This window comes from Macrotis lagotis, chromosome 1 (genome assembly GCF_037893015.1).
Source record: "Macrotis lagotis isolate mMagLag1 chromosome 1, bilby.v1.9.chrom.fasta, whole genome shotgun sequence".
NCBI classification, from domain to species: domain Eukaryota; kingdom Metazoa; phylum Chordata; class Mammalia; order Peramelemorphia; family Peramelidae; genus Macrotis; species Macrotis lagotis.
Window position 1 is genome coordinate 640573672 of NC_133658.1, and position 25490 is coordinate 640599161.

Consider the following 25490-nt stretch of genomic DNA (forward strand, 5'->3'; position numbering starts at 1 on the left):
TTAGAAAAATCACATATTAACATCTAGGTTCTATTGTATTTTATTTATTTTGTTAAATATTTCTGCATTATATTTTAGTGTCATTTTGGCTGTACTTGCTCTGTTTTAAGAGACCTTAAAGATCATCATTCAAACCTTTCTTTTCATGATGAAGAAATTGAATTCCAGAGAGTATTTAAGTGATTTGAAATTAAGAAAGAAATGAGATTTATGTTTCTAATGTATTCATATACCATATACTTATTCCAACTTCCTCATCCAACTATAAACTCTTAAATAACTTATGAGAAGCAAGTCACCACCTAAGATCACATAGGTATTCAGAATTGAGCTAGAGTCTCTGAAGCAATTTTTTAATCAAATGAGGTCAAACTGTTAATAATAATAATAATAATAATAATAATAATAATATATGGGTTAAGTCTGGTGATCCCTCCAGACCAATCTTCAGAATCCATAAAATAAAATACAAAGGAAACCAATTATATTGAAATATAATGTTCATATATATATATATGTGTGTGTGTATATTTACATACATATATATATATATATATTTTAACAAATGCAAGTTCACTGACCCCAAGTTAAGAAAGAACTCCAATTCTATAGGAAGTTGTCTCAAGTCTTTACTTTCCTTCTGAGAAAACTAATACCAAAACAATTCCAGAAATAGACTTGCTTGTAAAAATCTACCCCAAGTATATGTCTTCCAAGTAAAGCCTCTTTTTTTTTTTAATTTTTGAAGGGGTTACTTTTAGAAACCAAAATTCAAAACCATCTCTTCAGGAATGGACATACTAAAATCAGAATGGAGCAACACAGTTTTCATCTTTAAAAAATTTTTTTTATTAAAGATATTATTTGAGTTTTACAATTTCCCCCCCAATCTTACTTCCCTCCCCCCCTCCCACAGAAAGCAATCTGTCAGTCTTTATTTTGTTTCCATGTTGTATATTGATCCAAATTGAGTGTGATGAGAGAGAAATCATATCCTTAAGGAAGAGACAAGAAGTCTAAGAGGTAACAAGGTCAGAAAATAAGATATCTGTTTTTTTCCCCTAAATTAAAGGGAATAGTCCTTGAACTTTGTTCAGACTCCACAGCTCCTTATCTGGATACAGATGGCACTCTCCTTTGCAGACAGCCCAAAATTGTTTCCAATTGTTGCACTGATGGAATGAGCGAGTCCTTCAAGGTTTAACATCATCCCCATGTTGCTGTTAGGGTGTACAGTGTTTTTCTGGTTCTGCTCATCTCACTCAGCATCAATTCATGCAAATCCCTCCAGGCTTCCCTCTAATCCCATCCCTCCTGGTTTCTAATAGAACAATAGTGTTCCATGACATACATATACCACAGTTTGCTAAACCATTCCCCAAATGAAGGACATTTACTTGATTTCCAATTCTTTGCCACCACAAACAGGGCTGCTATAAATATTTTTGTACAAGTGATGTTTTTACCCTTTTTCATCATCTCTTCAGGGTATAGACCCAGTATTGGTATTGCTGGGTCAAAGGGTATGCACATTTTTGTTGCCCTTTGGGTATAGTTCCAAATAACTCTCCAGAAAGGCTGGATGAGTTCACAGCTCCACCAAGAGTGTAATAGTGTCCCAGATTTCCCACAACCCTTCCAACAATGATCATTATCCTTTCTGGTCATATTGGCCAATTTGAGAGGTGTGAGGTGGTACCTCAGAGAAGCTTTAATTTGCATTTCTCTAATAATTAATGATTTAGAGCAATTTTTCATATGGCTATAGATTGCTTTGATCTCCTCATCTGTAAATTACCTTTGCATATCCTTTGACCATTTGTCAATTGGGGAATGGCTTTTTGTTTTAAAAATATGACTCAGTTCTCTGTATATTTTAGAAATGAGTCCTTTGTCAGAATCATTAGTTGTAAAGATTGTTTCCCAATTTACTACATTTAAAAGCTTTTTAATTTAATGTAATCGAAATCATCTAGTTGGTTTTTGGTGATGTTCTCCAACTCTTCCTTAGTCATAAACTGCTCCCCTTTCCATAGATCTGACAGGTAAACTAGTCCTTGATCTTCCAATTTGCTTATAGTACTGGTTTTATGTCTAAGTCCTGTAACCATTTGGATCTTATCTTGATAAAGGGTTGTTAGGTGTTGGTCTAATCTAAGTTTCTTCCATACTAACTTCCAATTATTCCAGAAGTTTTTTTTTTTTATCAAAGAGGGAGTTTTTATCCCAATAGCTGGACTCTTTGGGTTTTTCAAACAGCAGATTACTATAATCATCTCCTGCTTTTGCACCTAGTCTACTCCACTGGTCCACCACTCTATTTCTTAGCCAGTACCAAACCGTTTTGATGACTGATGCTTTATAATATAATTTTAGGTCAGGTAGGGCTAAGCCACCTTCTTTTGTACTTTTTTTCATTAAGCTCCTGGAAATTCTTGACTTTTTATTTCTCCATATGAATTTACTTACAATTTTTTCTAACCTATTAAAGTAATTTTTTTGTAATTTTGTTTGGTAGGGCACTAAACAGGTAGTTTAGTTTTGGTAGAATTGTCATTTTTATTATATTAGCTCTACCTATTCATGAGCAGTTGATATTTAAATCTGATTTAATTTGTGTGAGAAGTGTTTTATAATTGTTTTCAAAAAGTTTCTGAGTCTGTCTTGGCAAATAGACTCCCAGGTATTTTACATTGTCTGAGGATACTTTGAATGGGATTTCTCTTTCTAGCTCTTCCTGCTGTATCTTGCTAGACATATATAGAAAAGTTGAAGATTTATGAGGGTTTATTTTATAACGTGCAACTTTGCTAAAATTGCTAATTGTTTCCAGTAGTTTTTTTGGATGATTTCTTGGGATTCTCTCAGTAGACCATCATGTCATCTGCAAAGAGTGAAAGTTTTGTCTCTTCCTTCCCAATTCTAATTCCTTCAATTTCTTTTTCTTCTCTAATTGCTGAAGCTAACACTTCTAATACAATATTGAATAGTAGCGGTGATAATGGGCACCCTTCTTTCACCCCCGATCTTACTGGGAATGCCTCTAGCCTCTCCCCATTGAATATAATGCTTATTGATGGTTTCAGATAGATACTGCTAATTATTCTAAGGAACAGTCCATTTATTCCTACACTCTCTAGTGTTTTTAGTAGGAATGGATGCTGTATTTTGTCAAAAGCTTTTTCAGCATCTATTGATATGATCATATAATTTCTGATAGGTTTGTTGTTGATATGATTGAATATACTAACAGTTTTCCTAATATTGAACCAACCTTGAGTTCCTGGGATAAATCCTACTTGATCAGAATGTATTATTCTAGTGATAACTTGTTGTAATCATTTTGCTAAGATTTTATTTAAGATTTTTGCATCTATATTCATCAGGGAGATAGGTCTATAATTTTCTTTCTATGTTTTAACTCTTCCTGGTTTAGGTAACAGCACCATATTGGTTTCATAGAAAGAGTTAAGCAGGGTTCCATCTTTCCCTATTTTCCCAAAGAGTTTATATAGAATTGGAACCAATTGTTCCTTAAATGTTTGGTATAATTCACTTGTGAATCCATCAGGCCCTGGAGATTTTTTGAGGGGGGAGTTCAATGATGGCTTGTTGAATTTCTCTTTTTAAGATAGCATTTGTTTAGGTATTTAATCTCTTCTTCATTTAACCTGGGCAACTTATATTTTTGTAAATATTCATCCATTTCACTTAGATTATCAAATTTATTGGCATAGAGTTGGGCAAAATAATTTCAGATTATTAATTTAATTTCCTCCTCATTGGTGGTGAGTTCATTTTTTTCATTTATGATACTAGCAATTTGGTTTTCTTCTTTCTTTTTTTTTAATCAAATTGACCAGGGGTTTATCAATTTTATTGATTTTTTTCATAATACTAATTTTTGGCTTCATTTATTAATTCAATAGTTTTTTGCTTTTGCTTTTATTAATTTCTCCTTTAATTTTTAGAATTTCTAATTTGGTATTTGATTGGAGATTTTTAATTTGTTCTTTCTCTAATTTTTTTAGTTGTATGTTTAGTTCATTGATTTCCTCTTTCTCCAATTTATTCATGTAAGCATTTAAAGCTATAATATATCCCCTGAGAGCCGCTTTGAGTGAATCCCATAGGTTTTGGTATGTTGTTTCATTATTATCATTATCTAGGATAAAATGGTTAATTCTTTCTATAATTTGTTTTTTGGTCCCCTCATTCTTTAAAATGTGGTTATTCAGTTTCCAATTGGTTCTGGGTCTATATCTCCTTGGCCCAGTAATGCATATGACTTTTATTGCATTGTGATCTGAGAAAGATGTATTCACTATTTCTGCCTTTCTGCAGTTGATCATTAGGTTTTTATATCCTAGTACATGGCCAGTTTTTGTATAAGTTCCATGTACTGCAGAGAAAATGGTATATTTCTTTCTATCCCCATTCAGTTTCCTCCATAAGTCTACCATATCTAGTTTTTCTAACAATTTATTTACCTCCTTAACTTCTTTCTTGTTTGTAACACAGTTTTCTTAAGTCCAATACAGGACTGGAAAGTGACAAATCATAGATATTCAAATAAGAAGGAAAAATCATCAAGTTTCCTGCTTTAGGGTATAAATTTATGGCAAAATCTGTTGATGTTACTCAACCAAGGAGGGAGTGTCAGAGGAAAGCTTATTGTGATGGTTTTTGTTCCTGCCGTTTGACAGACCTTGAACTGATTCACATACAGCATGTTAAGAGCTGACAAGGACCTGAGAGGTGGTCTAGTCTTACTCTTTTGTGTTACAGATTTATTTCATAATTCAAGCAAAAAGCATTTTTAAAAGTACCTTCTTTGTTAAGGTACAGTATTAGGGAATACACATGAAGATCCTCAGATGGTTGGTCCATTGTTGCATAAACTATTTGTGAAGGAATATCAATCTAGTTCCTAGGAAGCAAGAGAGATGACATATAAGAAATAAACAGTCCCTCCACAGAGTTGAAGTCAAATGAGGGAAACAAAGCAAAGATGCCAAAATCTGACTTACACTCGAGTGCCAATTAATATACAAATATATGGGAAAACTACATGACATGTTTATGTGATATCAGAAAGGGAAATCATTATGAGAATGCTGAATTTAAATTTTAGCTCAGTTATTGAATAACAAATTATTATGCTTTACCCCATCCCATTTTAAAGTCATGGAGGGAAATATATTTATCAAGATGGTTGGCATAACACTGTCACCCAAGAAGTGATGGCCTCCCCCCCCAAAAATCATAATGTTCAGATAATGGTTAGTGACTCAACTACAATTAAGTTGTCAAAGCTGTTTTTCTGTACAGAGAGAGAGAGAGAGAGAGAGAGAGAGAGAGAGAGAGCGAGCTTATTATTTACAGAATTTAATACCTAACAAGGTAATGCTTGACTGAAGCAGCGATAGCTTAAGAGATTAAGGTTTTGATTTACCCAGCATCTTTTGGGGATCTTTTCCAAGACTCACAGTTTGATGCTGTAGGAGGACTGGGAATGAGAGTTAAGAGACCTAGGTTTGAAAGATGCTCAATTTGAATTGATTAGTTTGAGCAAATCATTTAACTTTTTTGAATCTCAAATTCTGCATCTGAAGCTGTTAGATTATGAGTTATTCGTTTATTTAATATTTTTGGTTTTTTCAAGTCAGTGGGTTTATGTGACTTGCCCAAGATCACATAGCTAGGTAATTATTAAGTGTCTGAGGCCAGATTTGACTTCAGGTCCTCCAGACTCCAGGGCTGGTGCTCTATCTACTCTACCACCTCATTGCCCCGATCATGAATTATTTAAGAGTCTATAGTAAGGATGAGAAAGTTGGAGTATGTATGTATTCAATGGATATGTCAAAAACTTGTGAGACTAATTTCTTTCTTAATATAATTAGATTTGGGTTTAGGCAACTAGGGGAATCAAGTGGACAGAGTTCTGGACTTATAGTTTAAATCCTGCCTCAAACCCTTTGTGACCTAGGGCAAGTCACTTAATCTTTTTTGATTTTGGTTTCATCATCTGTGGAATGAGGTAATTGAACATGATGGTCTCAGTATTCCCTTCCAGCTCCAAATATATGATCCTGTGATGTTGTACTTTTAAGAGGAAAAAAGGGGTCTAGTATTTCCTAATGTCTTGTGAGTCACTTTAACTTTAGGAAGGATGAATTTAAAAAGAACCTAACTGAAAGTGAATTTCATGTCATTCTTCTTGCTTCTTTGGAAGATATGGAGGTGGAAAAGTTCATTTCATTGATTAGAACTGAATAATTCATAAGTTTTTTTTTAAAGCACTGTTCTCATCTGTTTTGTAGATAGCAGTTGGCATTAACACTTATTTGAAGAAAAGAGGAAACATCATTCAGATCTTGGGATTTTCAAAATATGTCATCACTTATCTGTAAAAGGCTCCTCAGTGATATGTATACATTCATTTTTATCTTGATGTGAATCTTTGCAGTACCCATTACTATAGGTCTATATTATGCTACTTAGGCAAACATGTAATCTCATTATCTTGATTTTTATGAGCAAAGGAAATGGAGCCTCTGTGAGGTAAAATTCTTGGGGTCCCACAGCAAGGCTGAAGCAGGTGAGCTTTTGAACCTGTAGTTCCTGAATTTTTCTTCTGTTAATTATTTAGCCTACTCATTCTGCTGCTTCTGCCATCTAGGAATGGCCATGTTGGGAGATATTGGCAGATACAGGACTTGGCAACTAAGGGATTGGTGAGAATTTTGGAAGTACTTAACATAGTGATTAGTTAGATTTTCTTCTTGACAGATGTTGGAGACAGATGATTTTTAGGGCAGAAAGGAAATTGTCAGAGCAGGTGACCTGTAGTCTCTGCCTGGTGTGGTGAGGCGGGCGTGAGAGCCATTCTTTGGTGGAGGCTGACTCTTGGTGAGGATGGAAGGCTGTATATGAATGCTGAGTTTACTTCTTCAGCATCCAGTTCATACAATGATGAAGACAAGGGCAAGCAGGGTATATGATTGTGTGAATATAGCTATTTAAAGGCACAGATACTGACTGTTGGTGCCTAAGTGTTTGTTAGGGGCATCCAGGTAGCACATCCAGTGCTGGGTCTAGAGTCAGGAAGGTTCATCTGGCCTCACTCTTGCTGGCTGGGTGACCCTGGAAAAGCCACTTATCCCACCTTGCTCAGTTTCCTCATCTATAAAATTAATTGAGGAAGGAAATGACTAATCTCCAATATCTTTGCCAAGAAAACCCCAAATGGGATCAGGAAGAGTCAGATACAACTGATAAATGACTGAAAAAACAAGTTCTTGTTAAGGGAATAATAGAATGTGTACCCATCCCAGGGTATCTTGCCTAGAAAATTCAATTAATATTTATTAAAATATCAACTCTATGTAATATACTTTGCTCTCCTTGTTTTTCCATTGACAAACCCAGACTCTATAAATCACATAGTAGGGTTGGGAATTTCCTTTTTGTTTTTTGGGAGACAGTGGGGTTAAGTGACTTGCCCAAGGTCACACAACTAGGTAATTAAGTGTCTGGGGATGCATTTGAACTCAGGTCCTCCTGACTCCAGGACCAGTGCTTTAGTCACTATGTCACCTAGCTGCCCCTAGAGTTGGGAATTTGATGGATTGATGTTACTGACAATTGTCAAAAATTATTTCTTGAGAAATTCATATCTTGAATTAACCCATAAAACATGGTTCTGACCATATCACTTCTTTGCTCAAGAGCCTGCCTTAGCTACCTTAGGATAAAACTGTTTGCATTCTGGCTCTAGGCTACCTTTGCAGCTTTTTTATATATCAAACATTTTGACAAACTCTAATTTATAGCTAAACTGCTATTCTTTCTATCTTTGTGCTTGAGGTTTACCTTTTAGAAGACTTAGGTTTTCTTAAAGCTCAGCAAGTCCTACCTTTTACAAGTTGCTCCTCCTCATTTTTCTAAAGGCTAATGCCCTCTCCTCAAATTATATTTCTACACTTTGTACGTATTTCATTTTTGCTTTTCTTTATACATGTTGTTGCTCCCCAATAAAAATAAGGTACTTAGAAGGAAGGGACTGTTTGATGTTTGTTTTTATTTCCCAAGTATAGTGCCTTATACATAATAATTGTTTGATGAAGGCTTGTTTAATAAATATGCCAACCTGAAGCTAGAGGCATAGAGGGAACCACATTATTTACAGTAAAGGAATATGGCACGCAGGAACCCAAAGATATCTTCTTTTGATGCTATAGCAAGGTCAATAGGTCATGGAAGACTCATTGATCCACCTTAAAGCTGGTCCCTCTAATAGCATATGTGTTGGAGCCAAGAGGGGATTTAAGGATTATCTAATCCAATCCTCTCATTACAGTAGATCCATAATCTCCTTCGTGTGAGTACTCGCTTTGTCAGTATGTATTACAGCCTGTCCATGCCTTCCATTCTATGTAATACTCGACTATGTCCTACTCAATCTTCCAGAAAGGATCCGCCCAATGAGCTGGAGGCCTTTCTCTGGGTCTTGTATTAACGTTTTGTGGGTGCCAAGGCAGCATTTGGGAAACCATTATTCTCATTCCAAGACAGGCCTCCCTTCTCTTCTAATCATGGCTTTCTTATGCAATCATGTTTATACACTTCTTCCTCAAAAGGGAGCTCTTTGGGATAGTGAGGTGGTGCAGTGGGTAGAGCACTGACCCTGGAGTCAAGAGAACCTTAGTTCAAATTTGGCCTCAGATACTTAATAATTAGCTAGCTGTGTGACTTTGGGCAAGTCACTTAACCCCATTGCCTTAAAAAAAAGAAAAAGAAAAAGAAAGAAAATTAGAGCTACAAGTAGGGTGGATTGCTTAGGGCACCAGAAACTTACACTTCTTTTGAAGACTAGAAACAACATAATTTAGCACCTACTTATCAAGAAGGATTGGTTAAGAAGAAGGTACGTGATGTTTGTCTCCTCTCCTTCCCATCATACATGGCCCCCATGTTCAAAAATTGATTTGAATCATTTTGTCTATTTTACTCTTAGTACAATTTATGCACTTGCCTCATGGAAAAATATTTGATTAGAGCCCTGCCCAAAAGAAACGGAGAGATGAATGGTAAGCATAAATCAGCCATAGCATATCACCAATGACTAATGTAATAAGATATTAATAGGCATTAAATGATGAGAAAAGAGTTAGCATCTTTGGAGGTTTTTTTTAAGGAACCTGAAGTCTTTTCATTTACCCTCTTTCTCTTTTTTGTTTTGTTTTGATTTTTTACAAGGCAGTGAGGTTAAGTGACTTGCCCACGGTCACACAGCTAAGTAATTATTAAGTGTCTGAGGTCAAATTTGAACTCAGGTTCTCCTGGCTCCAGGGCCGGTACTTTATCCACTGCATCACCTAGCTGCCTCTACCCTCTTTCTCTTGACTGAAAGTCAGCTTCCATGACAGAAGTAGGTGGTTTAGTGAATAGAGCACTATGGTCAGGAGGACCTGAGTTCAGATATGGCCTCAGACACTTGATACTCGCCATGTGACCTTGGGCAAGTCATATAAACCTGATTACCTCTCATCCAGACCCATCTTCATTTGTCCTGATTCATATCTACCATTAGACTCAAATGGCCCTGGAGGAGAAAATGAGGCTGGTGACTTTGCCCCACACCCTCTCACTCAAATCCATATATGTCATGGCATCACCTCTCTGATGTCATGGTCATCTACAAGAGCGAAGGATAAAAAACAAAACAATTTAAGGATGATTACTTAGCAACTCTAGAATTTCAGAGCTAAAAGGGACCTCAGAGATCATTTCATTCACCTTCTTTCCTCCTCTTTTTCCATTTTACAGATGAGAAAACTGAGGTCCAGAGAGGTATATTAGCTTGTTCTAAGCCAATTGGTGACAGATATGGCTTCCTAGTCATATGTATTGTTTGGGAAGTAGTAAGAAACATGCTTCAGGGAAATTCAGTAGTGCCTTCTCCTTAATTGTCTTTATTTTGCAACTCCTTAATCTTCACTTTGATTCTTGGCCTTCCTCTTTATATTTTATATTGGTTCCTGTCTTTGAGTTGTTGTTTACATCTCCTTGTATTTCAAGTGATTGATTTTAGACTTATCTTCAATATTTTGTATCTCAAACAATGTTAATTTGCTTGCATAGTCAAGATATTTTATTTCCCCAAATTAAAATGAACAGATTTGCCAGCAGAGTATATTGTATTTTACATTTGTATCTTTTCTAATCAGAAACTATAAAGAGTTTTTAGATTGCTTTTCTTTTTTGCAGGTGCCTAGTTATTTTCTTAGCTTTATTTCATTGGATGCATTTTGAGAAGTTTGAGTAGAGATGTTTAGTAAAGTCCAAATTTAGATTCTTCTCAACTCCAAAAGAAATAGGAAAACCCTGATCAGTTTTTTGACAAGAAGAAATTTGGGGAGAGGGAAGGGCTGTGAATGTTATTCTTTGATCAAATTGCTCAATATTTTTCCATATGCTTGAGAAGGTCCAAGTTTTTCTATGATAGCTTCTCATCTTGCTCTTGTAGGATCATTTAAGGGACTTGTCTCTGAAAGACTGTTCTATGTATAAATCAGATAATCTGACTGAAATACTTATGCCCTGTAAATTTATAATGAACAAGAATATATTACTTTTGCCCTTTTCCCTCAACTCCCGATAAATACACCTCGGATCCCCCTCTGGACATTAATTCTGGATTTTTATCTGCTTTGGGAGAGATTCCTGGCTTTCAGTCTATTTTTATTAACTTCCTGACTACTAGAATACAGATCCTTGGCTTCTCCTGAACCTTTTGGACACTTTCTTGGCTTCCTACCCCTTTGTGGGGCAGATTTTAGACCTTCTCTGTTTCTTCCCTTCCATTTATTTTAGTGACGTATTCTTGGCTCCCCTGTCTATTCCTTGGAAATCTTCTTAACTTCTGTCCACATGGGGACAGTTTTCTTGATCTTCAGCTTTCCATGTTTTATTCATATATTCAGTAGCTTATATATAGTATATATATATATATATATATATATATTAAAACCTTTATTAAATCACCTGATAAAATAACAATAATCCAAGTTAAACAAACTGAGAGAAAGATATAGCATAAAGTGTGTCATGATAACCTTGTTGACAAGGTAAAACCCTAGACTCCTGTCTATGCCTGTCTTATTCTCAAACAACTCTATAAATAAGACATATACAGGAGATAATCAACAGAAGAGGGACTTTGAGAAGGACTTGAGAAAGTCTTCTTGAAGAAGATAGAATTTTAGCTGAGACTTGAAGGAAGGAAGCCAGGAACTTATAGAAGTTACTATTCTTAATTCCTATCATTTTATAATAATTCTTGTCATTGACTTCTAGACTTCATCCAGATCTACAGACCCTAATAATTCTAAAGTTTCTCCCTATTCTATAGACCCAGCCTCCCTACTCTACTTCCCCCCCACTTTATCATCATTGTCATCACCATTACCATCACCATAATCATAGCTATCTTCATTGTCGTTGTCGTCGTCATCATAATTGATGCTATTGTTTTATTCTTAAGAACAAATTGATAGGGTATAAGATGGTAAATCTAGATCATGATGCTTCTGCTATCTGCCATACCTTTATTTTGGCCTAAGATACAGGAATTGTACATAATGTGAAATATGTGAAGTGAAGTTGTGATTACAGTGTCAGTTCAGAAGGACTTTGTCCAGAAAGTCATAGTTCTAGAACATCAGTAACAGAAAGAACTTTGGAGATCATCTAATCCAGCTAGGTGAAACAGGAAATAGGGCACTGAACCTGGAATAGTCAGGAAAATCTGAATCCAAATACAACTTTAGACCCTTAATATGTGAATCCAGACAAATTAGTTATTCTCTATACGCCTCAGTTTTTTCAACTGTAGAATGGTGATAAAAATGGTACATACCTCCCTGAATTGCTGTCAGGCTCAAATTAGATAATATTTATGGAACACTACTGAATGTTTATTAAAGATCCTCATTTTTACATGGTGGGGAAACAAACAGTGCCACTAGTATGACTGACAGCTTGTGACACAGAGTCCTGATTTGTTAAAATTCTTCCTCTTGGAGAACAATTCCAATATCCTCAAAGTTCAAACCTCAGGATGAAAACACCCTCTCTGCCCTCACCTTACCATCACTCCATTGGAATTACTATTTTTGTCTTGCATGATATCCATGATGATAACCAAGATAAGTCTGATGCAGATGAAACTAATTGCAGTTCAGTCTAATTTGGGTGCTTGGTGAGCATTGAACTAGATGGTTTGTAATCTGGAAAAAAGTGTTTATATTGTGCATAGGACTTAAAAGGGATTGGTAGATACCAGATAATAAAATAACCAACCCTAAACCCCAATCATGTTCAAGATCCTATATGATAACTGATGATTTAAGCTGAGAAACTAGTTAGGCAAGAATGATGTCTGGGACATAATCTGAATTTGTGCATGACCAGTATGACAGTTAAATTATTAATCTTTAAAATGTTACAACATTTTTGTTGTTGCAATGTTTCTTTGGCAAATGGTATCATGTTGATATGTAATCCATCAGTATAATATTATAGTATAGTTCAACAGTAATCCTCACCATTAAATTATAAATTACACACAGTACACTGTGGGATCCTCAATGGAAACATTCAAAGAGAAATTTATACCATCAGCTTAAAAAATTTTCATTTTAGGAATATGAGTCCTCAGATTTCCCTTCATAAATTTCTTGTGTAATCATGGAAGTTTTGTTTGTTTGGTTGCTGTTTGCTTGGAAGATGGTTATACACGTTCTTGGGAAATTATCTATCAAGCATTTCTGAGCAAACAAAGGGTAACATGATGGTTTTTTTTTTTTTTTTTTTTTTTGCTTCCATGATGGGCAAAAGTCCTTAGAGGAGGAGGCCTTCTGACTTGCAATCAATAGTTGACTTCTCCCTAAAATTGACATTGCCCATTTGACTTTTCAATGGATGCTAAACTGACATGTTAGAGAAGTCTTTGATTTTTGAGGGGAATTGTTTGGCAGGCTTCATGGGCTGTATCTGTAGGAAATAAACTTTTGTCTATAGCTTGTAGAAAGATGTACATTCAAAGAATGTAGATTCAGAGTATTTCTTTCTGTACATTTTGACTGTTTCATGTACTTCCTAGAAGTTAACAGATGGTAACAGAGGCAGCTAGATTGATTTCTGGGAGGGCAGACTCTGAGCATATTTGATTTGATAGAGGTAAATGGTATCTTTGACACTGAAATTCCATTATCTTTTGTTCAAGGATAAGAGGTGTGTGACTTGCTTATCACTTAATCCCACAAATGGCATTAGCAGCACAAATTTTGAAGGGAATCTGATGAGTTGAGTTGGTATGTTGTTTTGTGAATGTATATGTTAAAGATGCGAGGATATTTAAATCCCAATTTTGCAGAATTGGCCCTGGATTTTGCTGAGCCCATGTTAGTGCCTAATTAACTGTGCAAACATTAGACCTGAGATAAGATTATAACTGTTGCCTCCGGAAAAATTCTTTGAGTCAATATTTGGTTTACCTTATTTTTTCTGGTATTATAAAAGTTCTGTTCAGCTACAGTACAGATCCTATTATGAATGTTCTATTTTAGGGATTTGTTCTGTTTAAACAATAGGTCCACCCTGGAGGGAGAAAGAGGTTATTGTAATTGCTCTTTCAAGATGTGGTTGGTGAAGAGTGCTTCTTTTGATTTTCTGCATAAATTGGTTTTTAAAAGTTTAAATCCTTTTGCTTGTCTCTGTCAACTTTGTGTACATTATCTGCCTTGCACTTAGCATTGTGCTAAATACTAAATAGAAAACAAAAGATATATAAAGGATGGTTTTTGTTCTCAAGGGAGTTACTTGGGACAGTCTTGCTTAGGGAACAATAAATGGGAAACAATAAAGACAAGACAGTGTATAATTGAGTATGCAAGTATATAAAATAAACTGCTGAAGGAGTTCAGAAAGAGAAATAGACACTCATTTGTTAAGTATCAACTATGTGCTAGGTATTCTAATGCTAGAAATACAAGCCAAAAGTGAGGACAGTCCCTGTCCTCAAAGAGCTTACATTCTTTTTTTTTTTTTGGAAATAAAACAAAAAGTTATTAAAAGAAGTTACAGCACATAAGAAAATGTAGGTAAAGAAAGACATAGAAAAAGCAGCAGTCAATCTGACTGGACCAGGGAGTCAGAGAAGCCTTGCTCAGAGAAGACTGGCCCTAAGCAGAGGTCCCACCCAGATTTTTATAGGCTTGTCCTTATCCTGAGGGTAAAAGATGAATTCCCTCCCCCTTACTGGATCTGGAATTAGGTAGAGGGTGAAGCCTAAGGAGATCAGGATACAAATTTTACATTAAACAGTGAATCATTGCTAGTCGATTTATATCAAGAATGGAGATGCCCATCCAATTTGACAAGATTAGCAGCCTTTAAGATTACAAATTTTGGTTCTGTCACAATCATAATTCTCTATATCTTTTCTGTGGTAGTCAATTTACATCTCTACCCAATTTCTATATTCATAATTTTCAACATCTTTTCTCTGCATCATTCCCCCCTTAAAATTATCTGGGACCCAGATTCTTCTGGGTCTTTCAGAGTCCAAATTGAGATGAATGCATTACAGCAAGGACTTCATGGAGGCAGGGTCCAGAGAATGTCTGGCTGTCACAACTGGTTGCCATAATGCAGAGGCTGGTCTTGGAGATATATGGCTAGAGAAACTAAACTCAAGGAAAAAAATTGAGCAAGTAAAAATCAGAGATATTGTAATAGAGAATGCTATTTAACAGTGGTCCAATAATTAGGGGGAAGAAACCTAGGTCGTCTATAAGGGGCAAGAATTATACTTTATGATCCTAAACTAGTATCAAAATGCCTTTTTATAAGAACGTGGGTTCCAATATAACACAGATTCATTGATGGATGCCACATAAATAATAAATAAAAGCTCAAAAATAGTATAAACAAATGTAATGAAAAAAAGCTGCTCATGTTCAAAAAGTAATTTGCAACAAAATTTTCAATTTTAGCTTTGGCCATGTTTAGAATGAACAAAATTCCAGTTGAAGAATGGATCTCTCTTTTAGCAGTTTTAAAAAATAGACCAATAAGGCATTATCCTGATATAAACAGCCATATTGATATTTCTTTTACTAAAGGGAACTTGTGGTTAAAAAAAACCCCAACAATACATCCTATGGTAAAAGACCAAGACAAAAATACTTGCCAATTATTTAAAATTTAGAAGATAGAGTTTCAGTGGCTTACTCTCACATTTAATTATGAACCACCTGGAATGATCATGGCAATTTGCTATTGCAGAACCAAGTGGGACATGAGGACATGTTCCCTTAGGAACATACAGACAGTCCTTTTCAATGAGCCAGGTGAGGGATTTCTTTAAGAGAATCCTACCCCAGTTGAGACTAGGGCCATTCTTTCAAAGGTCACTTACTCCATCTGTAGCATTTAACATCATACCCCATAGGGTTAAATTGTCTTTCTATTTTATTATACCTGATGTCAGGAAGATCAATTATCAATATGTTGCAATATAGCCATGACCTATAACCAGAGCTTCAGGTAGCTTGAATACTAAGGAGAACCAAGAATGTGCCAGGCTGTAATTGAGTAAGAGATCCAGGGAAAACATTATAATTCAATTGCTGCAAATGAAATGCAATAAACAGATTTATGCAATAATCCTAATTCATATTTTTATTATATCAACTTTTTTGCAATGAACTCATTTAGTTATTAACTATGTTTAAAATAACTAAACATTTCTTTCTAGCTAGAAGGCTGGCCATTAACTTCAGACTTTTCATATGACAATTAGCTAGAGATTGCCACAGAGAAATCTCAAATTATCAGCACTATTATATCTTCCTTATGTTATATAGGTGCTTTTCCTCAAAGCAAATAACCACAGTTTAATCCTAGTTTGCATATATAGCTAGAAACTTCTATACATAAACTTTTAACTACTAACAATCTTCAAAATACAAATTATTACTTTCAGAATTCTTTAAAAACCATTAGAACATCTTAGGTAACCTTAAATTTCTAATTCTAATTGATTCCAATGCAACAAAACAATAGTAAAAACAACCAAGTATTCAAGTCAATTAACACATTAATCATTAAATTTAAGAAAATAATATTTCCATCATTATACTATGCATGAATCCACAGATTTATCCCAGAAGGGGTTATAATTTGTGATATTTCCCCTACCATGCCTTCAAAGCAATCACAGTTAATTCCAGGCTTTAACATTACAGCATTCAAAGGTTTATATACTCACAAAAGATACCAAAGCAATGTTAATATGATTTCTTTGAAGTTACAAAAGAATATTATATAACTGATAAATATATTTTATTCATCAATAATTGCTATGTTCAGTCAGAGCTGCCTGCAGTTACCTTGAGAAAGTCCATATTCTTGACTTCTTTAAAAGTAAGCATACCTTATTAATTTTACATTGAACATAAGATTCTTATTTAAACATCTCATTCCCCTTAGAACCAAAGCAAAATACTATAATTGCTAGACAATGTTAATATAGTTTGTAATTTTCAAATAACAGATGTTAAGTAGATTTTACTTTTAGTCATATATATCTATATGTGTGTGTGTGTGTGTGTGTGTGTATACCCTTCCATAAACATGTGATAAGAGGCAAAGGCATTACAAACTTTCTTTTGTTACCAAAAGACCTTGTGAGATTGTTGACAATGCATTATCAGTATCAATTTAACATCAAAACAAATCAGATCACAAAATGTAGTACAATTTTTCTCTTTCCCAAAAGAAATCAGTAAATATATTATATATGATTCAGTATTCCCAAATTCCATGACATATAATTTATCCCAATTATATTTTTATTCTTAATAACACACACAAATTCTCAAGATGTGTTTACAGAACCTTCAAAGGGGAATAAATTACTCTCATTTAGCTCTTTAGGTAGTTTCTTTTTTAAACACAAAGTGGTGACCTTTTCCTTTCAAAGGCCTTCCCTCCCTTTTCAAAACCTCTTGAATACAGAAAACTTAAAAACTTTCAAATGGTCTAAGGGGATGGGCTTAGATCACAACTTCATTAATTACTTAATTTTAAATTAGACCTTTTTTAAGAGGTTAAATTCAAAACCCAAACTAAAAGGAGTAACATTTAATTCAGATAACTGTAACTATTTCAGATCTGAATTATACACACACAGACACAACTCTTTTATATAAAGATTTCAAATTTACTAAGGTGAGATTGAATACCCTGGCTGGCACCCAATCTCCAGGCCAGTGGAGTAATGTGAAAATGTCCCACTGAAGTTTACACACACACACACACACACACACACACACACATTTCTATCATATATTTTATTGAATGTACCAATTAAGACCAGTCAAAAATAATTTTTAGAATCAATCAGAATTTCTTGAGGAACCTCTTATATATTCATTAAGATTTTGAAATAGCCAATCAATAGTTAAAAAATGAATGCATTCTTAAGTAACTTTATAAAGTTCAAATCCAGTTACAGAGATATTAGTTATTAGTACAGGTTTAATTAAAAGATGAAATCTGAATTTCCTAGTCCCAGAAAAAGTTATCTTCCTCCTTTTTTTCTTTAACTAATTGACCATGAGGTTTCTCAATCAATCTACCTATTTCCCCTTCCCCCTCCCAATGGTGGAACTTTCTCAGCTCAGCTAATGTCTTTAGGGAATGTGACTTGCAATTGAAAACATTGTCATTGCCCAACACCCCCTCCCCAAACCAGGAATATGGCGTGGGTCCCCTATTCCAAAATAAGGTTTTTTGGGGGGTCTTACCCTTCCTGCAATGAAGCATGCATTGCATCTGAGACATAAGTTTGTTTCTAAGTTTTAAAAAAGAAGATGTCCTCCTCTTCCCCCCCCCCCACAGAGGGTTGGGGCTACAGAGAACGACAGAGAGCATTTCAAGGAGAAAGAGAGAAAGAGAATTCCCCCAAAGATAATTTCCAGGAGCTTAAGGTGTTTTGCTTTTGTCAAATCTAGTATCTTTCAAGGAACAAGCACACAGCTGGGTGGAGGGTCTTTGGTACCAAGTTTTCCCCGTGTTTTAATTCTTCATCACTTTATAGGTAGGCAAACATGTCAACTGGATATATGCCAAATGTCCTTGCTAACAACCCTCACTCTGCAAAGGGATATAAACTAAACACACCTTAGAACTGCCAAGACTGATCATTCTGAACAACAGGCCAGACCCACAAGGGCTACTTTGAAACACCACATGGGATCGATGTAGCTGACTCCTCCCAAAACTCAACCTTTTCTTGTTTTCTGGAAAAGAAAACATTGAAGGAGGCCTAGAGGTCCAGCTACTTGAGTCTGTTATGTCTATGAGGAATCATTATTCAGACTCGGGAAAGCAAGGTTGGAAAGAAAATAAAAATTTGTTAAAAGAAAGTTACAACCCTTAAGAAATTGATAGGTAAAGTTAAGAAGAGTTAAGGAAAATCCAGAGAGTGCAGGAGAGAGAGAGAGAGAGAGAGAGAGAGAGAGAGAGAGAGAGAGAGAGAGAGAGAGAGAGAGAGAGAGAGAGAAGGAGATAGAGAGGAGAAGAAGAAGAAGAAGAAGAAGAAGAAGAAGAAGAAGAAGAAGGAAAGAGCTTACATTCTAATGGAAGAGACAATATTCAAATAAACACACACATATGGGAGTGATGGGTGAAGAAGGGAGCTTTTGTCTGGCAAATAGAAATAATAAAAAGAACTGAATATTGTCCATTGTCCTGCTTTTTCTTGAGATAGTTCAAATTCAGGGCTTTGAATTCTTTATATAAAGGGGGCAGGAAATAGATGGGTAGCAGTGAGATAGCTGGAAAATTGTCCCACAGTGTCCAGGGACAGGGATTTGAATCATGGTCTGAAGCCAGCAAGGTATTGTACTTTGGGTGAACTGGTACTTACTCACTGGTCAATCAAACTTAACCTCAGGGGGAAACTTCAGTTTAGGTAAGTAGATTAATTTATCTAGATGTAGATGTGGTCTCTGTTCCAGATGGGACTATTCCAGGAGGGGTGACTGATAATGGCAAGGCAGATGACAAAATAAGTAAGTCTTAGCTTCATCAGAGATATCATTATAGAAGTGACATTTAGGCTTGTGTACCAAAAGATCATAAAATTAAAGAACTGTTGATTCGAAGCTGAAAATAATCCTAAGAGATGATGACTCTAATTTAGTCCTCTCACTTTACAGGTGAAGACAAAAGTTCCAGAGAGTTTGAAATGATTGGTCCATCATCACACTAGTGACTAATGACTGAGGTGGGATTTAAAACCAAGGCTTTTTTAAAATTCTAAATTCAGTTTTCTTTCTGCTGTACCACAGAAATAAGCATTTTAGGGGATAGGAAAAAATACAAGTGAAGAAATGCTTTTGAACCTGAGTTCAGATCTGATTTCAAGCACTTGACTAGTTGTGTGTTACTGAATGAATCACTTAATGTCTGATTGCCTCAGTTTTTTTTATCTGTAAAGTGGAGATAATAATATTGCTGAACTTCCAGGATTATTGTGAGAATAGAATATAATATCTGAAAGTGTTTCGCAAACTATAATACTTTGCATAAATGGTTGTGATGATGATGATGATGACGGAACAACATCTTGTTCTCTGAAGAGTCAAAATTATGAGTGATCCAAAATGTAATGCAGAGGCACATGGATTATTATATTACCAAGTGATTTGTCCAAAGGAAATGCATAAAATGTTATCCAGGGACTGCATGATTGGGAGGAAAAGACAAGGCAGGTATTATTAATAATAATGGAAAATCTGATTATATGATATCTATGAAATATTAAAATATCTATACTATCTTCTTCATCCTTATATGGTCTGGAATAATATGTGAGGCACTGGGAATAACATTTTCCACAATCCCTTGAGCCCTATCTTTCCTAGTTGTTCTTGAGTATGATGACTTCCACAAAAACAGGACAGACAGTAATGGTCCACCACCACTAAAGTAGTGCTGAGAATGGATTTGGAAATTGAGGGTATGACCATTGATTGGTAAATGGCTGATATATGAATATGATGAAATATATAAGAAATCATGAGCAGGCATATTTAAGAAAAACCTGGAAAGATTTGGATGAACTGATGCTGAGTGAAGTGAGTAGAACCAAGAGACATTGCACAAATTAGTGGTATTATTGTGTGATGATTAACTATGATAGAGTTAGCTCTTCTCAACAATACAGAGATTTAACACAATTCTTAAAGACTTGTGAAGGAAAATGTCATCCACATTCAGAAAAAGAACTAAAGTTTGAATGTAGACCAAAGCTTTTTTATTTTTTTAATTAATTTTTGTTTTTCTTTCTCATGATTTTCCCTTTTGTTCTGATTTTTCTTTTACACATGATTAATATATAAATATGTTTACTATGATTGCATATATATGTATCTGAATCCTTTTTGTCTTAGGCGGGGGAGGAAAAGGGGGAAGGAGAAAAATATGGAACTCAAAATCTTACAAAAATGAATGTTGAAAACTCCCTTTGCATGTAATTAAAAATAAAATACAAAAAAGAAATTAAAAAAATAAAGTCTTGCCTAGATAATATACTATCATCATTGAGAAATGGATCCATGCAGTGAACTTCCAGAAGCAGGCTTCCCAGGTTCTTGAGGAAATCTGTAAATTTGTCATTAAAAGAAATTGAAAACTCTAGATTTACTCATTTACAACAGTCTTACAAAATCTGTTTAGACTAAAGGAATAGCAATGTCTCATACCATATCTGGGTGAGTTTGTCCAAGAAATGGGTAATGATGAAGATTCACCAAACATGGTTATACATTGGTTACCTAATCTGCCACCCCTTTCAAAAACTCAAGGTAGATGAAAACAAAATTGAATTTCATTTATAAAATGTCTTAAGATGGCTTAAAATCTATAGTAAGACCTACTAAACATTGTAAAAATTCCCTATGAAATGTTTATGAGAAAACTTGAGCAAGAATGCATAAGTCATGACTGTGTTGTCATAGGCACCCTTTGAGATCATACCTGTTATTAAGATTGTAGAGCCATCAAAGTAATAATTTACTCAAGTTGGTATGGAAGTAGGCAGCTTGTAAGGATAGTTTTCAACAATAATTTTGTAAGGTTTTGAGTTTAACATTTTTCTCCTTTCTTCCTCCACCAACAAAGAATCTAATATAGTTTATACATGTATAACTATGTTAAACATATTTCCATATTAATCATGTTGTAAAAAAAGAATCAGAAAAAAGAAAAAAACATGAGAGGGAAAAACAATAAAACATAAAACACAGTTTAAAATATTAAGAAAACAGTAAACTTTTGGTTTACCTTTAGTCTCCATACTTCCTTCTCTGGATGTGGAGGGTATCTTTGGTTATTTTCCTGCTGATGTGAACAAGTCTATCACAGTTGATCATCACACAATGTTAATGCAGTTAATGTGTACAATATTCTTCTGGTTCTACTTACTTGACTCAACCTCAGTTCAAGCTTTTCTGAATTTCTTACAGAACAATAATACTCCATCATATTCATATACTATAATCTATTCAGTCATTCTCTGTTTGATGGGCATCCCCTCAATTTCCAGTTCCTTGCCACTACAAAAAGAGCTGCTGTAAATATTTTTGTATAATGGTATTGCTGGATCAAAAAATATACACAGTTTTTACCCTCCAGGGAGGTTGGATCAGTTCACAACTCCACCAACAATGCATTAGAGTCTCAGTTTTCCCACATCCCCTCCAACATTTGTCATTTTCTTTTTTTTTTGTCTTATTGGCTATTCAGAGTTCTTTTAATTTGCATTTCTCTAATCGCTAATGGTTTAGAGCAGTTTTTGTATGTGTACAGATAGCTTTAATTTATTCATCTGAGAACTGCCATTCATATTCTTTGATCATTTATCATTTGGAGCAGGACATATAGTCTTATAAATTTTACTCACTTCTCCATACATTTTAAAAATGAGTCCTTTATCAGAAATACTAGTTGTAAAAATTGTTTCCCAACTTACTGCATTCCTTTTCATCTTGATTGCATTAGTTTTATTTGTGCCAGATCTTTTTAATTTACTATATCAAAATTATACATTTTACATTTTATAATGTTCTCTATTATTTCTTTGGTCATATAATCCTCCTCTTTCCAAAGGTCTGACATAAACTAATCCCTGTTCTTCTTACTGGTTCACCTTTCATGAATCTTGTACCCATTTTGACCTTATCTTGGTATAGGGTATGAGACGTTGTTCCATGCCTAGATTATACTAAGCTATTTTCAGTTTTCCTAGCAGTTTTTGTTAAAGAGTGAGTTCCTATCCCAGAAGTTGAAATCTTTGGGTTTTTCAAAGTGCAGATTACTATAGTCATCTCTTACTGATTCTTTTGTACCTAATGACTTGTTATATTTCTGAATAAGGTATGTATAATCAGATCACTGACTATTTAGAGGGGAAAAAAACTACCAAATTAGAAGAAAAGATAAAGATGAGAAAAATATAGAGCCTGTAAGCCTAACAACTACACTGTGACCTATTTAAAAATTTGAGGAATCTGAGAAATGGAAGTGGATAAAATTAAAGATTTCTATTATCATCATTTCTTAGACAAGTTTAGCTAATGTCAAACAATCACTATAATGACGAGTGTGAAAGAGCCAAGAAAATACCATGCTTCTTGATGACCCAAGTGACAGAAAAGGGCAAAAGTACTTTAGAACATATGTTTATTTGCAAAACATTCAAAAAGTGGATGAGGAAAGATTAAAAGGTATTGCTTCATAAAACAGTGAAAAGCAGTGCAATGGTGAAGGATTCTGGGCTTGAGATCAACTAAGCCAGTTAATCTCAGAATTTAAAGATGAAAATGGAAGGAGGACAACAAATAAATGTGAAGCTGGTCTTTAATAGCTCAGTATCCTCTGAAATATGAGGAAAGAGAAATATTATTCATGAAAACAAGACTGGAAAAAACAGCTGAATCTGACTAAAAACAATCAGAGGAATTTGTATTGAAGGTAATACAATTTAAAAAACAAATTTGAATTCATTTTCAGGATATCCAAAAGAAAGGAAGATTACAAAAGAAGCATGGAAGGAAGGAAGCAAACATTTATTAAGCATTATTGTCTACCAGGAAAAAAAGCATTTCTTAAGCCCTTATTGTGTACCAAGACATAAGCACTTATTACATACCAGGCATAATAGTAATATGAGTATAAATACAGTAAAAAAGAATGGCATTCTTTTCTTTCAAGGAGCTTACTTTCTAATGGGAGAAGGCAGCACATACTAAGGAAGGAAAAAGACAGAGCCAGCCTGAGTCTGGAGCCAAAATGGAGGCTCCAGAGTGGAAGAAAGAAGCAGATCTTATAGTGAATGAGTGGGTTGTGGATGTGTTGGGTTGTTCCAGTGTGAATTGACCTCAGATGCTAAGGGACAATCTAGGAGGAGCCAGAAGGAGTGGGTCATGGTTTTGAATCCAGAGGACCTAAGATTATTATTACCAAGAAAATACAAATTAAACACATCAGTACTTACCCATTTGTCTACTTTCACCTCTTTATAAAGTCTTTTTAATCAAAATGACCCATTCATATATCAAGTGCATCCTTAATGAAAATATGAGAAATGAATAAGCTTTCATAGATGATTCTCCTTAGCAGACCAGTTCTTCCCAGTAACACAATTGATTAAGTTATTGAGAATATAAAATTCTTCTGGGTTCAGTGTTTATTTATTTTAAAAAAGCAATTGACTCAGAATTACAGAGGACAGTCTTTCAAAGATTTCATTCAATGGTATTGTCTCCCATGCTCACATGGAGTGATCATATAAGAGTTTCTAATACATACAATTATAGGGCTAACTCCTTAATAGTATTCTACTATTAATATTGATTAAGTTATAAAACTGGCAAACTAACCACATGGAGGATATGTGTCATGGAGGATATCCTGTACAAAATTCAAATGGAAGAGACGTTCCTATTACTTGTTGAGATTGCTGGAAAAAAATTTCTGGGTGATATCATGAAAATTACCCTGAGTCTGATAACAAAATAGGGCTCCTTGGATGAGGATCCAGGAAGATCTAATGCCACTCAAGAGAGATTTCCTAGTAATTCTTGGTGATCCTTAGTTCACTCAGCTAGAGACCTTTCAATATAGTCTCTTAATTTTACATGTAAGTAGCACCCAGGAAAGTTTAAGTGAATTGCCCAAGGTCATATAAAAATTAAAGAAAAATCAAGTGAATGATGGCTAACCTATTGAGTTAGAATTTCATGCATTTATTTATGACAGTAGAGATTGACAGTCAACTGAGCCCAGATTTGAATGAGAAGAAATTAGATTATATCACATTGGATAGTTGCCCAACACTTTGAATTATCCTTTATTTTCCTTCAAAGTCCGCTTTTTAATAGTATTGTTCTCCTAGGGATTCTATATGAGTGAAGATCATGGACCACAGCATCTTCAAAAAAATGAAAATTGTACATGACTCAAGGATCAGTTGAAAGATGGTTAGACAAAGAATATTGCTAACACTTTTGAGCAATTGTGTGAGCAAGAAGTAGCATAAAAGGTATCATCAAAGATAAAGGATTGGAAAAGATGAACTTACTATTAACTTTAGTAAGTTATTTAATAGAATGTTATCCCTGGTGTTAAACTTGTATTCACAAAATTTTACAAGACTCATTGGTTGCCCCTAGAGCTCTGTGACAGATTTATAAAAGATATGAGTAATATTTGAACAAAATCAGGCCTAAGTGAGTCTTGTCCAGTAACTCAGGCTTGTGGTTTAAAATGAAATAAGACAATTTTGCATCATTAGATGCAATGAGAATCAACTTTACTGATAAAATCTTGAAATAATAAAGCCTCTTAAAAATCAGAAGGATATAAAACTACTCCCTTATTCTTTTTGCACAATAACAGCTCAAAATAAATGAGGAAGACATTTCTCACAAGCAAATGGAGTCCAAGTGAAATCTCCAACAACCATTTCTCCTATGCTGAATGTTTTTATATTTCAAGGATCCTAAGTAACCAAATTTCCTTCAAGAACTTGCTGAGCCTGCATGCTACTGAAGCAAGTTACAAGTTTTTAGATCTTAGGGTAGTAAATCAAGGATAATGGGGAAGGGAAAACAGGGAGGAAAGGATGTAAGGAAAATGAGGAAGACTTCCAAACCTTGAATTTGTACTGGGCAACAATCCTACTAGCAGTCAGGTTGTTCTTCCCCAACTGTAGTCCCCAGCACCCCCCCACTCAAGGTCCAAACAAAGTCAGTTTATCTCCTATATTAAGGCAGAATAGTCATGTCTAGGGATTTCTGAGTCATAGAATCAGAGAACCTCAAAGCTATCTCAATGAGAAAGTAGCT

At 34.7% G+C, this 25490-nt stretch overlaps 1 protein-coding gene across 5 annotated transcripts in view; it reads left to right on the top strand.

Annotated features, from left to right (window-relative positions):
* Positions 1-25490, top strand: part of LYPD6B (LY6/PLAUR domain containing 6B) — a 222122-nt gene that overhangs the window by 15145 nt on the left and 181487 nt on the right. For 4 of the 5 annotated variants that reach the window (XM_074215140.1, XM_074215143.1, XM_074215144.1 and 1 more), the window contains exon 2: positions 19299-19366. The exons of the other annotated variant lie outside the window; for it this stretch is intronic. The gene's annotated coding sequence lies outside the window, so the exon portion shown is untranslated. The remainder of the gene's footprint in view (positions 1-19298; positions 19367-25490) is intronic. 5 annotated transcript variants of the gene reach the window in all.